The sequence below is a fragment of the Populus nigra genome, chromosome 1 (assembly GCF_951802175.1).
Source record: "Populus nigra chromosome 1, ddPopNigr1.1, whole genome shotgun sequence".
NCBI lineage: Eukaryota > Viridiplantae > Streptophyta > Magnoliopsida > Malpighiales > Salicaceae > Populus > Populus nigra.
The window spans coordinates 29,559,126-29,575,029 of record NC_084852.1 but is presented as its reverse complement, the minus strand read 5'-3'; positions in this window follow the sequence as shown (position 1 = coordinate 29,575,029).

Genomic DNA, 15,904 nt, shown 5'->3' with positions numbered 1-15,904 from the left:
ATGGATGCATACTTTTCAATGCAACTAGAATCACATCAAAATTCATTTTGCAACTCTAATTATGGCCAAAATATAGCGAAAAATCAAAACTAACAAATTTGAATCTTCTTATTCCAATCTTTCTGTAATATCTGGAAACTCCTCTACAAGCCTTTCTTGAACATAAATCAAACTAATCAAGGCTTATTCTTCATTCTTTGATATAGTCTTGAAGTCCACCTTAACCCATGCATCTTGAAGAAGTCCGTTAATTTCTTTCTTCAACCTCTTTGCTTTAAATCTCATAACTGGACGCAATGGAATCTCCAATGAATCTCTTGGTGTTGAAGGTAAAATAACATTATAATGCAAACTCGGAGAGTAAGAACTTTAGAACCTACAAACAAGATAGAAACAACTTAAGAAAGCTAAAATTAGATTGATAAAAACCAGAGTCAATGATCACTTGAACCAAAAAATCGAAGTTATTAAATGAAAGACTTCAACCTTTTAATTATAAAGAATAAAAAGTTGGAAGTACAAGAAAGAACGCCACAAAAACAATTATATTTTTATAAATCTTGAAGAATTCAATGGAAAACCAAGAATATAAATAACCTATTACGCACACAATATTATTTATGAAATAAAACCAAGTTTTTATTTTGTTTTGACCCTTCAAAGAAAGTATTTATAGTTTATAAAAGAATCAAACCTCAATGAAATAATGAGTTGAATATAAAATCCAATTAAAATAAAAACCTAAAGTTTATAAAATAAATAACAAAATCCCAAAACTAATTGAATTGCAAGCTGCGTACATTTCCTCTGTAAAACAATGATTGCTGAAAAATTCCTTGAAAAAGAATGCTTGTACTGCCAAATTTATGACGTTGATAAATAAAGAATTGGGTTGAAATAAAACTCTACATGAACTATAGATTATATGCCATTGACAAATAATATCGTTACAAGATATGGAAAAGCTCTGCCAACTTTATGTCTCTTAGAAAATTAATGTTTGCTGAATGTAACGTAAAGATTGTAGCATAAAAAATCCTTTCAAGATAAGGATATGTTGTAGTTGATTTTTTATGGGCTTGTATTTTGGATTTTAGACGACAGCCTATGTACGTACCCGAGCTGCACAAGCTAGCTTAATGGAAACCAAGCTGGGAAAGCAAGGGGTAAACCAACAGCTAGAACTTCAGAGAGAAAAAGAGATGCAGATGACGACCATGGCGATGAATTAGGTGGTGGCAATGAACCAGCCAGCGAGGAAGAGGTAATTTCCAAATAAAAAGGCCAAATCAAAGAGAGAGTTGAAGCCTGAAAGTCCTGGAAAAAATCCTCAAGCAAAAAAAATAAAATAAAATTACAAAGCAAGTGATAATAACAGAGAAGATGACGATGAAGAAGGTGACGGCGATACTGGTGATAGTGATGAGATGAAAAACCCGGAAGAGGGACTAATAAGAAACAAGCCGCTGTAGGTAAAGCATCCAGGAAATTGGTACTCAACAATCAAAATACTAAGAAACCAAATAAGAAAGCGAAGTAGATTGTTGCTGTGAGATATCACATGGTGCTTTCTTGCTGCCCAAGCCTGAGCTCTATTTTTTTTTTTAATCCTAAATATCCGAGTTAATTTATACGTATCTCGACTAACAATACTAAAAACAGGGGCTATTAGCATCTGAATTTAGTAACGGATAATTTCATTGCTAAATTCAAGAAATGGATTTGCAACGGATTACATATATTATTTTTTTAATATTAGCAATTATCCATTGCTAAATTCAGGAATGGATTTGCAACGGATTACATATATTATTTTTTTAATATTAGCAACAGGCTTTAACAACTAAAGATAACGTAAAGTTTGCAACGGATCATCCGTTACTAATTAAAAAATTAATTATTTAAATCTTAATATAAAACCAAAATTATATAAACTGTTGATTACTTTTGATATGATAAAATCTCAACCGTTTAAATCGTAAAGTACTCTCCCCCCACACCCTTAGAAACGTAAACAGAGAAGAACAAAACCAACAGCTGAAAATTAATTAACTCCCAGTCTCCTTCGTCTCTAAAAACATCAATAACCGTAGAAAAATCACCCTCTCTTCATCGATTTGATTTTCCTCTGTCCCAAACTTTTCATCTTCTTCTCATTCATCTTCAACATCTCTAATTTTTGTTCTTCATCTTCTTCTCCTTCATCTTAACAGTTTCAATCTTTCTCTGTAAACCACAAAAAACACAGACCTATGGCAACATCGCACCAGACCCATCACTATCACCATCAAATATCCTGATTTATCCCTTCTCTGATTTACCCCTTCTCTTTGTAAATAGGTTGGGTTTTGCACTCTTTTCTTCAATAATTCAGGTAATTAATTTAGGATTTATGTTTTTCTCTATTGCAATTTAACATACGCTAAAAAGTTTTAACCTAACTTTCTCAATCTTAGGTGTTATTATATTGTGTAGATTCATCCCGCTCACCTATAACTCAAGAACACAGGTAACGATTTTTTTTATCGATACTTTGAATAATGGTTTTAGGCTATTAATTCGATAATATAAGGTTTATGAAATGTTTTTATCATGATCTATAACCTAATTATGCATGTTTAATTGAAATTTATCAAAACCCCCAATTTAATTTTTAGGGTTACAGTTCATAAATTGAATGATTTTAAACAACTGGACCAATGATGGTAATTCATGTATCTGGAAGAGAGTGATTGATGGAAATTATGCATGTTTAAATAAAAATTTATCAAAACCCCCAATTTAATTTTTAGGGTTACGGTTCATAAATTGAATGATTTAGGCAACTGGACCAATGCTGGTAATTCAAGTATCTAGAAGAGAGCAATTGATGAAAATTTCTTGTTACTCTTATAGTAGATTTATTTTGTACTATATTCCTAAATTTCAAAATTGAATATCTTTTAGAAGTAGGATAGACTCTGATTACTTTTTGAGAACTGCATTAAGAAGTTTGTTTCTTGTAAATTGATTTACATTGATGTATAAACTTGTTCTCCAGGAAAGTTTTTTAGTAATTTAGAATAAGGCTTACACAACCTGTCTTTTCTGTCCTCATGTTTCTCACAGATGAAATGTTTCAATTATGTTATAAATTTTCAGTATATTCTTCCATTAATCAAGTATAGAATTCTTTATGATGGTGGATGGTCAATTTAGGAGCTACTAGTGCTGATATTATTTCTGTTTTTCATAGTTTAACTTGGATTTGTTTTAAAGACTAGCAATGGTTATAGCTGGATGAGTTTAACATACTGTTTATGTTTTTTTTATTTTTCCAGCAATATGAATGGCTTATTAGATCACAATATAAACCATAGAATTGGCTAAGTCTGATTGGGTTGCAATAAGAAAACCTCCACCTTGAGCCGTTGATTCTTGGGGCTTAGGTAAGTCTATTTTGCTCTATTTTTAGATGGTTGCTTAATTATATCATGCTTAATTTGTTTGTTGGGCATGCCTATCCTAATCTTTTTAATTAATTGGAACTCTGCCTTTCATTGGGACAAGATAATGCATATTTAAATTTATTTTCCTTGTAGATCCTAGTTTTGGAGGTTTATGTGAACATAATGCTGGTTATATTCACTTAAATTTTCTTCGCATGGAATTGTCTTTTTTCTTTCCTTATTCAATGATAGTTTGTATAAAAAAAATTAATTGAATGATTTTCTTTCATTAAATCTGATATCGAGTTTATTTTTTGATGGAAATTATGAGACCAAAATAAAATCTGGAGGTGACTGAATAATATATCAATTAACTGCAAATTTCTTCTGATTGTTGCTGGGAAGTCGGTAGTTCTATGCTGTGAATTCTTGGTCCTGTACTGCCCTTCTATTGATCTGACTTTTGGTTAGCTAGGTTTATTTACAGCTAAGTTATTTCTGCTATGCTTTGTGTACCTTGTTGTTTTGCTTTTTGAACTAAAAGCATCTCATTGGAATTTCGTTTTATGCAAAGGCTCAGTTTTGTAGAAAAATAATGTCATAACCATACAGATTCCTATTAAGTTATAGGTTTTAAGAGATAATAATTAGAGTAAATTATAATTTAGTCTATGCATTTTTTATGATTTTATAAGTTAGTCATTATGTTTTTGAAAACCATAAGTTAGTTTCTTGTTATAAATTAAATGTTAGTTATTTTGAAATTTCAAAATGCACTTATAATCTTGTTCAAGATTGAAATTTTTCAGGTTAGATCTTAAAAGAAAAAAAATTGTTATGAGAAGACAAGTGCCAAAAAAATATTAAAAATCTATAGTTTAACTTGGATATGCTTTTTGTTTTTCGTAATTTAACTTGGATTTGTCTTAAAGACTAGCGATGGTTATACAAATTGGATGGGTTTAACATACTGTTTATGTTTTTTATTTTTCCAGCAATATGAATGGCTTATTGGATCACAATATAATCCAATAGAGTTGGCTAAGTCTGATTGGGTTGCAATAAGAAAACCTCCACCTTTGGCCATTGATTCTTGGGGCTTAGGTAAGTTTATTTTGCTCCATTTTTAGATGGTTGCTAATTTATATCATGCTTAATTTGTCTGTTTATCATGCCTATCCTAACATTTTCAATTAATTGGAACTCTGCCTTTCATTGGGACAAGATAATGCATATTTAAATTTATTTTCCTTGTAAATCCTAGTTTTGGAGGTTCATATGAACATAATGCTGGTTATATTCAATTAAATTTTTTGGGCATAGGACTGCCTTTTTTCTTTCCTTATTCAATGATAGTTTGTATAAAAAAATTAATTGAATGATTTTCTTTCATTGCAACCCCCTATCTTTTAATTCTAACATTCCTTAATAAATGCATTTTAAGTGATTATTAATTTGGGCCTACAAAGTTGCTATAAAAAAAAAGACAAAAAAATCATGATAATCTATAATACTTTGTTTCCTACCTAACTATTACAATCATTTATGATGTCCCAAAAGTCATTGGATAAAACTTTGAATGCCTTAAAAAGCAATATCAAGCAATCTGGCATCAGGGTGGTAGATTATTAGGATCTAGTTTCGTATTCTGTTTATTCACAGCATAGGTTTATTATCAAAGATAGTCTCAACCAAGATCTCTCTTTTTTTTTATCATTACAATCCGATTAATCTATCAAGGTGTATGTTTAGCTCTAAGTTTAAAAAAATCATTTTTTTTACTGTGTTTTTCATCACAGTCCCCTATTGGCTGAATCATTTCATTCCTTAATAAATATGTTCTACATGAATATTAATTTAGGTCTACAAGATTGCAGTAAAAAAAAAAGATAAATTATTATGGCAATCTACAGTGGTTTGTTTCCTAGTGAATTGTAGTGTAGTCAACAATATTTTCTCCACACTTTTTAAAGTAGTTTTTAATTTTTTTTAACTCAATAAGTGTTTTTTTGTTATTTAATAACATATGCGTATAAAGCTAAATTTACCTTGCAAAAATATTCAATTTTGATCAATAAAAATATATTTATTAATTTATTTAATAAAAAAAATTAAAAGATTCTATAATAAATGGTTAAGTGATGTAGAAGGCGGTAAAAATCAAATTAATCGTTCAAACTTTCTTTATTTTATGGGGGCAATGATGAATATTTTTAGATATTGAGTTTTATTATATTTGAAATTTAATAATAAATTTATGTACGTAAATAATTTCAGACAATAAATTATTTACTGTGCTTATTTTGATACAAAAGAAAAGGAAATCAAACTCTTAAAACATGTCAAGTAATTTGGTCAACTCCAAAAATAAGGATATAAATTATAGGGGGAAAAGCAACATAAAAACACAAGGAGTTCTGAATCAACCTGTTACGCAAGATACACCATGGGGATAAATTGCAGTCATGCATAAGCACTACTCCTGTTTTGAAAGAGACCATAAAAAGAAGAAAATGATGCGCTCGCAGTGTAACTATGACTGTAAGATGCTTCATTGGACTTTAATCCTTGGCTTATGATAGTTTTCATCATATAGAGATCATCAACTCGCCAAAAAAACAGGAAGAAAAATAGAAAGGAACTGCGGAATGAATCGAAACATAGGACACTAATGATTACAGACAAGAGATTCAGATGCTTGAAGAAAATAATTATCATGAATTAGCACTGTATTATCATTAAAAAATAGTGCAAACCAATATTAAGATGTAGTCCTTTACAAGCATAAGGTGTAATCTATATTGATCAACCTGAAGTGATTGGGTAGGACAATCTATCATATCGGCAACAGGGAAAAGAGGAAATCAACAGGCAAGTGATCACCTCGGCAAAGTTGCCACCTTTTTATTTTCTGTTCTTGAATAGACTGCTACTTAATAGTTTTCAACAATTGCAAAGTTCATTTTAGCATACGATATTAAGTAAAACCACTACTCTAATAATGTCAGCAACAGGATAAATAACAATATTGTTTAAATTTGGATTCAATTAATAACCTATTAGAATTCTTATATTTCAAATAAATTATTAAATCATGTAATTAAATTCAATTTTAATGCTTAAAATAATATATGTGAAAATGAATTCAATTAGAAGGTTTACAAGATTTATGTGCTGAAGCTTGTTAATTAGTATCACCTCATTTTTTAACCCATTTAATCCTTGTCTAGACCTCCTTGTCTTTATATATGTGTAAGCTGGACAAATAATTACAGTTTGTTTATGTGGTACATATGTTATTTTAAATGACTGTTTAAGTATTAGTAGTTAAAGAAGTATGCTTATTTCCAAAAATGCTTATTGGTGTTATCATGTTAATTAGATTAACATGGATGATCGATCGTGGATGTATCGTTGTCTTATGGATAGTCGTCTTCGTCCTGAATACATTACAGGTGTTAAAAGATTTATTAATTTTTCCTTTTCAATTGATAAAAATATATCCGGGGAAAAAATTAGATGTCCTTGTGTAAGGTGCAAAAATCAAAAGTTTTTAAAGGTAGATGATGTTTGTAAACATCTATTGACAAAAGGTTTTTTACCTTGTTATGAAAATTGAACTGTACATAGGATACCTTATGTCGCAGAACCAATATTGGCTGGACCTTCATCGGTTGGAATTGGTCATGTTGTGAATGATGTTTGTCTAGAAAATCTATATAGGAATCTGGTTATGGATGCAATGGGGGTTGGTAATGCATACTATAATGAAAATGTGTCTAGTCCTGTGGCAGCAGAGGAACTTCCAAATCCGAAGGTAACTAATTTTTTTTAGCTTTTGAAAGCTGCGGAGGAGCCTTTGTGGCAATGTTTTAAAACTCGGACCGGCCCGACTGGTCGACCCGGGACCCGGCTGACCCGGGCATGGGACCGGTCCGGGTGGAGGCAAAAACCCGGATGGAAATTGGCCCGGTTGACCCAGGACCCGGTCCACCCGGTCAAACCCGGGTGAGACCCGGTCAATTTTTTTTTAATTGCCAGTTATTAAATGACGTCGTTTTGGCCTTTTAAAAGGCCAAAATGCTGAAGACTAAAGACTGAAGAAGAATGAAGCAATATCAGTTACAATTTGCGAACCTAATTGAAACCCAGCTGATCGCAGAGGACGTCTTGACAGAGGAGCAGAGGACTTCCCACCGCTTCCTGCCGTTGCTTCTGCCTCTTCTCTTCCTTCGACCTCCGCGTCCCGGTCTATTGCACCTGCTGCCTCTTCCGGTTAGTATTGCAACTACTCTTTCTTTCATTCTTTTTGTCTCATATCACTGTTAGACTTGGGAATTTTGAAGCATAAAAGAGTGTGTGTGAGTGCAAGGACTGTGAACTAACCCATATCTAGTCAAAGGCATGTGCTTTATTTCATGGACATAAGGATTGTTAAATTGAAAACACAATCTGGGTTTTGCTTGTTTGATCAAAAGTAATTAATTGCGTGGTTAAAGCTTGAATCTTGATCTTTATAGATTAGTTTTTGTCCATGGTTTTTAGCTCACATGATTTAGTATATTACTAGCTATTTTTAGCCATTTTCATATAAAAGAAAACCCCAAAAAAAATTCAATACATGTTATGTGGAGTTGTGGATAAAAAGGCCGACTGCTAGTTTTACAGAATAATACTGTCAGAGTAGTATTAGTTCAAATGAATCTATGGTGTTCTTTAATCTGTTTCAATATCAAAATCCAGTGATCTTGAAAGCATATTTTTATTAAATATCCCAATGGTCTGCATCTTTTTTTTTTCTGTCTGCGCATTTTTTCTAAGAAAAATAAAGATACAAAAATTGTCGTGAGGTTTAAGTCCTGTGTGTCTCTAGCTATTTCTTATTTTTCAAGACAGGAATTAAACTCAAATGATCAATACTAACGTTTTTGTAATTCTGTTAGAGTTTAAAAGGGAAACGTTTTGTAGGAAATTAAGTTAAATATTACAATAAAACAGGGTCTAAGAAACCCTTCAATAGAAAAGAATAAGGAAATGAAAGAAAATTAAAAATTCTGAAATCTCATAAAAGTTCCACGAATAGCATTGCTCCCATTGTATTCAGTGTATTGTGTTGAATATGTATTGTGTCAATTACATTGTTAATTCTTTTGTATTGAATGAAAACCATGGGGCTGTCATTGTTAATTTTCTAAAGCATCAACTAAGTAGTTTTTTTTTTCTGTTATGTGTGATTAACAATGAGACTGTCATTGTTAATCTAATTTCAAAGGAGCATGCTGATGATTTATTAGGTGTTAACGAGATTGGCTCAATTCCATCGACATTTGATCCAAATTTTGCTCCTATGGACACAGAAGAACTTAATGTGTGTATTCAACAAAGGTGAATGTGTTGTTGATTTAGAATTTATGTTGTTGGATGTTTTGTTTTAAATATTTTAGAATTTATGTGGTTGGATGTTTTGTTTTAAATATTTTATAATTTATATTTTGTTTGTGTTCTGGATATTGAATTAAATTTATGTTGTTGGTTTATAATTTAAATTTAGTTTATGTAAGTGTTGCATTGTAATTAGTTATGTGTTTTTTTTATAGGTGTTTTTTTTGTTGACCCGGGTCAACCCATCTGACCCGTGACCCGATCACTTGACCTGGTCGATGACCGGGTTGAGTTTCAAAACTATGCTTTGTGGGATGGGTGTACCAAGCAATCCAAATTATCTGCTTGTACACAATTGTTTAATATGAAATCAACTTTAAATTTGACTCAGACTACCTTCAACAAGTTTATTGATTTTACAAAAAGTTGCATGCCTAATGATGAAAATCTAGTATCAAATTTTTATGATGCCAAGAAATTTATGCGGCCACTTGGACTTGGTTATGAGAAATATGTTGTGTGTCCTAATTACTGTATGCTATACTATGAGGCAAATGCAATGAAAATAAATTGTGATTTTTGTGGAAGTTCACGATACAAACCTAGAAATCCAACTAGTAAAGGTTCCAATAAGGCGGAGAAGCAACTCCGATACTTTCCCTTGACACGAAGGCTTCAGAGACTATTCATGTCTCTATATCATGCCAAAGATATGACATGACATCATTTTCATAAGTCAGATAATGGGGTTATGGTGCACCCATCTGATGGGGAGGCATGAAAAGAGTTTAATCGTGTCCACTTAAGCTTTGCATTAGATCCGAGAAATATTCGGTTAGGGTTATGCATTGCTGGGTTTTGTCCAAGGTTGTTAAAATCGCGTTTTTACTTGTAAAATCATATGATTTTACGAGTCAAAACATGCTTTGCGTGTTGAATCGTTTGGAAAAATCGAAAATGGGTGAAATCGGGTGAAATCGCATAAAATCGCGATTTCAGGACCGATTGAATGATTTCACCAATACACATAAACTGAAGTAAATTTTTCTCCCATGCTCCAGCTGTCCGGCGCCTATTGGCTGGCTAAATGCACAGTCACTCCAAATCTTCACTCCAATCATCGCGCCATATCGCATTTTGGGTGTTTCTTCCTTTTCACTGAATACAAACCCCTAATCTCTTTCTCTATTAACCAACCGGCTACCACAAAAGTGGTGATGATCAGTCCAGTCTTCACTCCAATGACCCAGTCATCGGTCCGGTCTTCATTCTAGTCATTAGTCCAGTCTTCACTCCAGTCACCAATGCTCACGGTCACGGCTTCCTTTTCATCAACAGCGGCGAGGCGGCGACGATCTCCTTTCTTTCCCATCATCAACAACTCACGACTTACTCTTCAATCTTCATCAACAGCGGCAAGCCGACAACGATCTTCTTTCTTTCCCATCATCAACAACTCACGACTTCCTCTTCATCAACAGCAGCAGGCGACATTGCTCTCCTCTTCAGCCTTCATCATCAACGGCTTCCTCTTCATCGTAAGTTGCTCCCCTGTATCTTCAGCCTTCATGTGATTGCCCATGATGTAATATTCCCCTGTGTAGGCCTTCAAAATGTTAAACTGTAATAGTGTAATATTCCCCTGTATAGATGTTGATGAATTGAATTGATGGAATGATTTTATAATGTTTTGCTTAGTATGATGAATTGAATTGATGGAATGATTTTAATGATTTTAGTGTAAAGCTGATGTTTTTCTTAGTATCCTGATTAAGGTCCTTTCACCGAAATCCATTAGTATTGCCCCGGATAGGATTCCTGATGATGTTTTGTAAAACTGTAAAAGCATTGAGTTTGTTTAGTATGATGAATTGATTTTAATGGAATGTATTTGCCTGATTGAATGTGTCTGTGGAATGTGGAAATTGGAATGGGTCTCTACCTGATTGAAATTGGAATGTGTCTCTGTTTGATTTTACAAAAAATTTAATTGTATAGTATATTTACTGAAGCAGATTGAAAGTATTATAGTTTTGTGAATTTATAATATATAACAAAAAGTTTGTTAATTATTAATTAATAAAAAGTTATTTAAATTATGTATGAATTTTTATTTGAACCATGTATTTTAAAGTGCTATGAATTTTTATTTGAAGCATGAATTTTTTTTAATGTATTTTAAAATTCCTTACAATTTTATGATTTTACGATCCGTTTTTACGATCTAAGTTTGTTTTGCACTTTTCGTGCCGTGTTAAAATCACGATTTTAACAACTTTGGTTTTGTCCATTTGACATGTCTTCAAATACATACTCTTGTTAGCAAGTAATTGTGACTATTTATAATTTGCCTCCATGGAAGTGCATGATTAGACCATTCATGTTTTTGACAATGATGATTCCTGGGCCAAAGAATCTGGGGAAAAAGCTTGATGTTTTCCTAAGACCTTTGATTGATGAGTTAAAGAATTTGTGGTCTGTTGGTGTTAAAACATATGATGTATACAGAAAGGAAAATTTTCAATTAAGGGCAGCTTTAATATGGACCATTAGTGACTTTCCAGCATATGGCATGTTATCGGGGTGGAGTACTCATGAAAATCTATCTTGTCCTTATTATATGGAGCATAGCAAGGCTTTTAGATTAAAAAATAGAGGGAAAACTATATATTTTTTTTGTCATTGACGATTCCTACCCATGAACCACCCATATAGATGTCAATCTGATAAGTTTTTGAAAGGAGTAATTGAAAGGCTCCCTCCTTTACCTCGTCCATCTGGTTTGGAAATGTTAAACGAAGTGTCAAAGTATACTGAGGGACGTATTAGAGGTTCATCATTTAATGATAAAATTCTTGGCTTTGGTGTTAAACATAATTAGGTGAAGAAGAGCATTTTCTGGGAGCTTCCATATTGGCATACAAATTTGATTCGTCATAATCTTGATGTCATGCATACTGAGAAATATATCTTTGACAATATTTTTTATACAATAATGGATTGTCCTAATAGAAGCAAGGACAATTTAAAGGCTAGGTTGGATATTCAATTGTATTGTAAGAAGCCAAATTTACATTTGCAACAAGATACGAGTGGTCGGGTTTACAAACCTAAAGGCACTTATTGTCTACACAAGAAACAACAACAAGAAGTTGTCATGGATGAAGGAATTATCATTTCCTGATGGTTATGCTTCAAGCATTTCACGATGTGTGAAAGAGGCACAATGTAAGGTTTCGGGGATGAAGAGTCATGATTATCATATCTTCATTCAAAGACTTCTTTCAACAACTTTCCGACCTTACTTACCTAGGCCACTGTGGGAGGCATTAACTAAACTGTCCGTATTTTTTTCGAGATATTTGTACAACAAATTTAAATGCCCAACACATGGAGTTAATGCAAATGAATATAATTGAAATAATTTGCAAACTTGAAAGGATTTTTCCTCCACCATTCTTTGACTCTATGGAACACTTGACGATACATCTACCTTACGAGGCAAAAGTTGGTGGACTAGTTCAATATCAATGGATGTATCCATTTGAACGGTATGTTTTCATACTATGTTAATTTTATTCCCTTTTTTATTTTAAAAAATAAACTAATTGACAAAAATGATATAGGTATATGTTTTATTTGAAGAAGAAAGTGACCACTAAAGCTAAAGTTGAGGGATCCATATGTGAAGCATACTTGATTGATGAAATTACCAATTTTGCATCTCATTATTTTGGTGATGACGTGCAAAAAATTTAAAATCGAGTTCCATGGAATGATGATGGTGGCCTTAAAAGTCTAGATGGACGTCTCTCTATTTTTTCCTATCCAGGGAAAAAATTATCCAAAAGATTTTATAGAAGATAGTTGTCACATGCTGAAATGTAAATTGCACATAACTATATGATATTCAATTGTCAAGAACTGAAGCCTTATTTAGAGTAAATATGAAATATTATTTTGTACTTAATTTATAATAATTTATTATTAACTTTAACATTTTAAAATTTTAGGCAATGTCGTCAAGAGCTAAAGTCACAACAACCACATGCGAGTGATGTTGAAATTGAAAAATTATGCGAAGAGATCTTTCCAAATTGGTTAAGAAATAATTTAAGTATTTTAATAAAATTAATTTATATTTTATATGAATTAGTTACTTTAAAAATATTACTAATCTCTTTTAAATCACTATTTCTTATGGAGTTAACTATTATGCTAGGTGGAATACCAATCTAACGGAATTGAAAATCAACTCTTTGGACTTGCTATGGGCCCTTCAACTTCAGTGAAATGTTATAATGGGTATTATGTGAATGGTTTTAAATTTCATACTCAACATTATGATCGTTCTAAAAAGACAATGAATAGTGAAGTTTGTGTGAAAGGAAGTTGCTATGATGATAATGAACATGATTATTATGGAATGCTTAAAGAAGTTGTTCGGCTAAAATACTTAGGGAGTAAGTGCAAGTTATTTATGTTTAAATGTAATTGGTATGATACAAAACGAGAGATTAGAGTGCATCGTTCAAATGGTTTGGTTGAAATCAAGCATACATCTCGACTACACGGAAATGAAGATTTTGTGTTAGCACACCAATGTCAACAAGTCTATTATACATATCCACCTGGTAATAAATCCTTTGAATGGTGGACGGTTATTAAGACAACTGCTAGAAGTCGTTATAATGTTGACATGGGTGAATTTATTCAAGATGCCAATAATATGAGATCATTTGATGTTGATCAATCAGATGAGATTTCTCAACCATGTCGTGTTCTTCCTACTTAAACACTTGATGATCCAAATATACTTGTTAACTCATCTTATTATGAAGAAATCGGTCAACATGAATTGCTTCAACTTGACATAAATTGGGGAATCGAAGATGATGAAGAAGAAGAAAAAGAAGCTGATGATGATGATAATGGTGGTGGTGGTGGTGGTGGTGGTGGTGGTGGTGACGACAACATGGTTTTGTGTGATAATGATGACATGGTTAGGAGTGATGATAATAATAAGAAGCACAAGTTAATTATATTTCATAGTATATCTAATGAATTATCTTTATTATATGTATGGATGATTTCATATTATTTCCTCATACTACTTGACAATGTTTAGGCTTTCAATGTTTTTTCTTTATTATTTTATTCAAGTATGTGTTATGGATCACATTACATATATCATTTTTATTGACCTTTGAAACCATTTCTAACTTTTCAAGTATCAATCTTTAAATTGTGATTCTGATGTTATAGTTTATTTTGTGATTTGTCTTCTTGCTTATAGATGTTGAAGCATGAATGAAAGGGTTCTTCCTACTCAATGTTTTTATTTATAGGAACAAACATTAAGGTAAGCATACTCATAATTTTGATTTCTGCTTAATTAATTATTTAGATTTTTATTTTTATTATTGTTTGTGTTAATTGGCTTTTGACAATTTAAACTTCACGACTGACTTTTATTATTGCAAGGAATGCTTAATGAAATGGTCTTGATGTTATTTATATATTTGTTTTTGTTACAGTAATTATTTTATTTGAAGTATAATATTTTTTGAAGTGATGGCTATTAAGTGGATAATCCATACTGATTTTGAACATCATAAACTAGATATTGTTTATAATGAAGTTGCACTTACAAAAATACATCTCAAATATTGTTTGTTTTCATTCTAGTTATGGCAGTCTTGGGAAAATATCTGTGAATTTTTTGTTCCTGATAGTTTAACTATGAGCTAATTTATTGTTATGTTGTATGTATTCATATGATAATGTATATATTTTTTCTGGTTTTTAGCATGCCTCGATGAGGATCCATATTAGATTCTAGGAGTGACAGGTCCACTTCATCCAAATCATTTCAAACTACATCAAGGCATAATAATAAAGGATCCACATTTCATCAACCTTTGTATCAGAACGCAAATGAGTATTATATACCTACTTTGGGGAGTACACATCCTCCTCAACATGATTATGGGAGGGTTGAAGCATATCAATATTGTGAGGGCTTTCGCTTCCAAGATTTGCTTCAAACTCAAGAAGGTTTCTCTCGAGATAACCAACTTGTTTATGGGGGACATAATTCATATAGGAGTTATGAGAGAGTTGATGATGATGATAGTGATGATGATGATGTGAACAGTAGAGATGAAGATGAGGAAGACGGTAGTAATGAGAGAGGTGTATGTGATGAGGATCAAGATGGTGTTCCATCAAACCACGGTTTAACATCTTCTCCATACAATTATGATCAAAGTGTTAAAAGGAAGGGTTTTGACACACCAATAGATCCAATTACAAGAAAAAAAGAGCTTTGTTTGTATGGAACAACAAAGTAAGTTCAAACTTTTAAAAACTAACTTATTAAGGTTATAATTTCAGGTATGAAAAAAAATTACTTATTATTACTTATTATTTGTTTAATATAAGTTTGTTGTTATATATTTTCAGGTTTAATAACGCATCATGTGGACATACAATCAGAGATATTTTGAGGTCCAATATTAAGGGAGCATGGCACTCTTGGGAAAAAGTAGATTCAATGTGCAGGGATGAACTCTTTAAAGAGTTTAAGGTAAGAACCAACATTAATTGCCATATTCTTTTCAATTTTGATCACTTTAATGTAGCACTATGAAAATTATCAACTGAATAGGTATAGAAGTGTGTTAGTAATTGTCTTGTTATTTGTAACCATAAATTATTAATTGAATAGCAGGGACTGATTTGTGTTATAATTTGTTCTTATTTCTTGTTTATTCTTTAATATCATTTAATTTCTTTAGTTATTACATCATCTTTTGCAAATTCTGAACAAGATAACACAATATGATTAATTATTTATATACTTTGAAATTTTGTGCACTCTTTTTACTTGGTATATATATTATTTGGTAGAAAAAATATTCCTTTCTTGAGGAAGATGAGTCGATTGTTCGTAATATTTGGGAAGATAAGGCTAGGATAGCTTTGAATCAACAATTGACATGAACTCGCAAGAAAGCCATGTCAAAAGAAAACACTACAAATATTATAGATTGCCTTGATAAAGGTCTTGCTTGAATAAACAATGATGACTT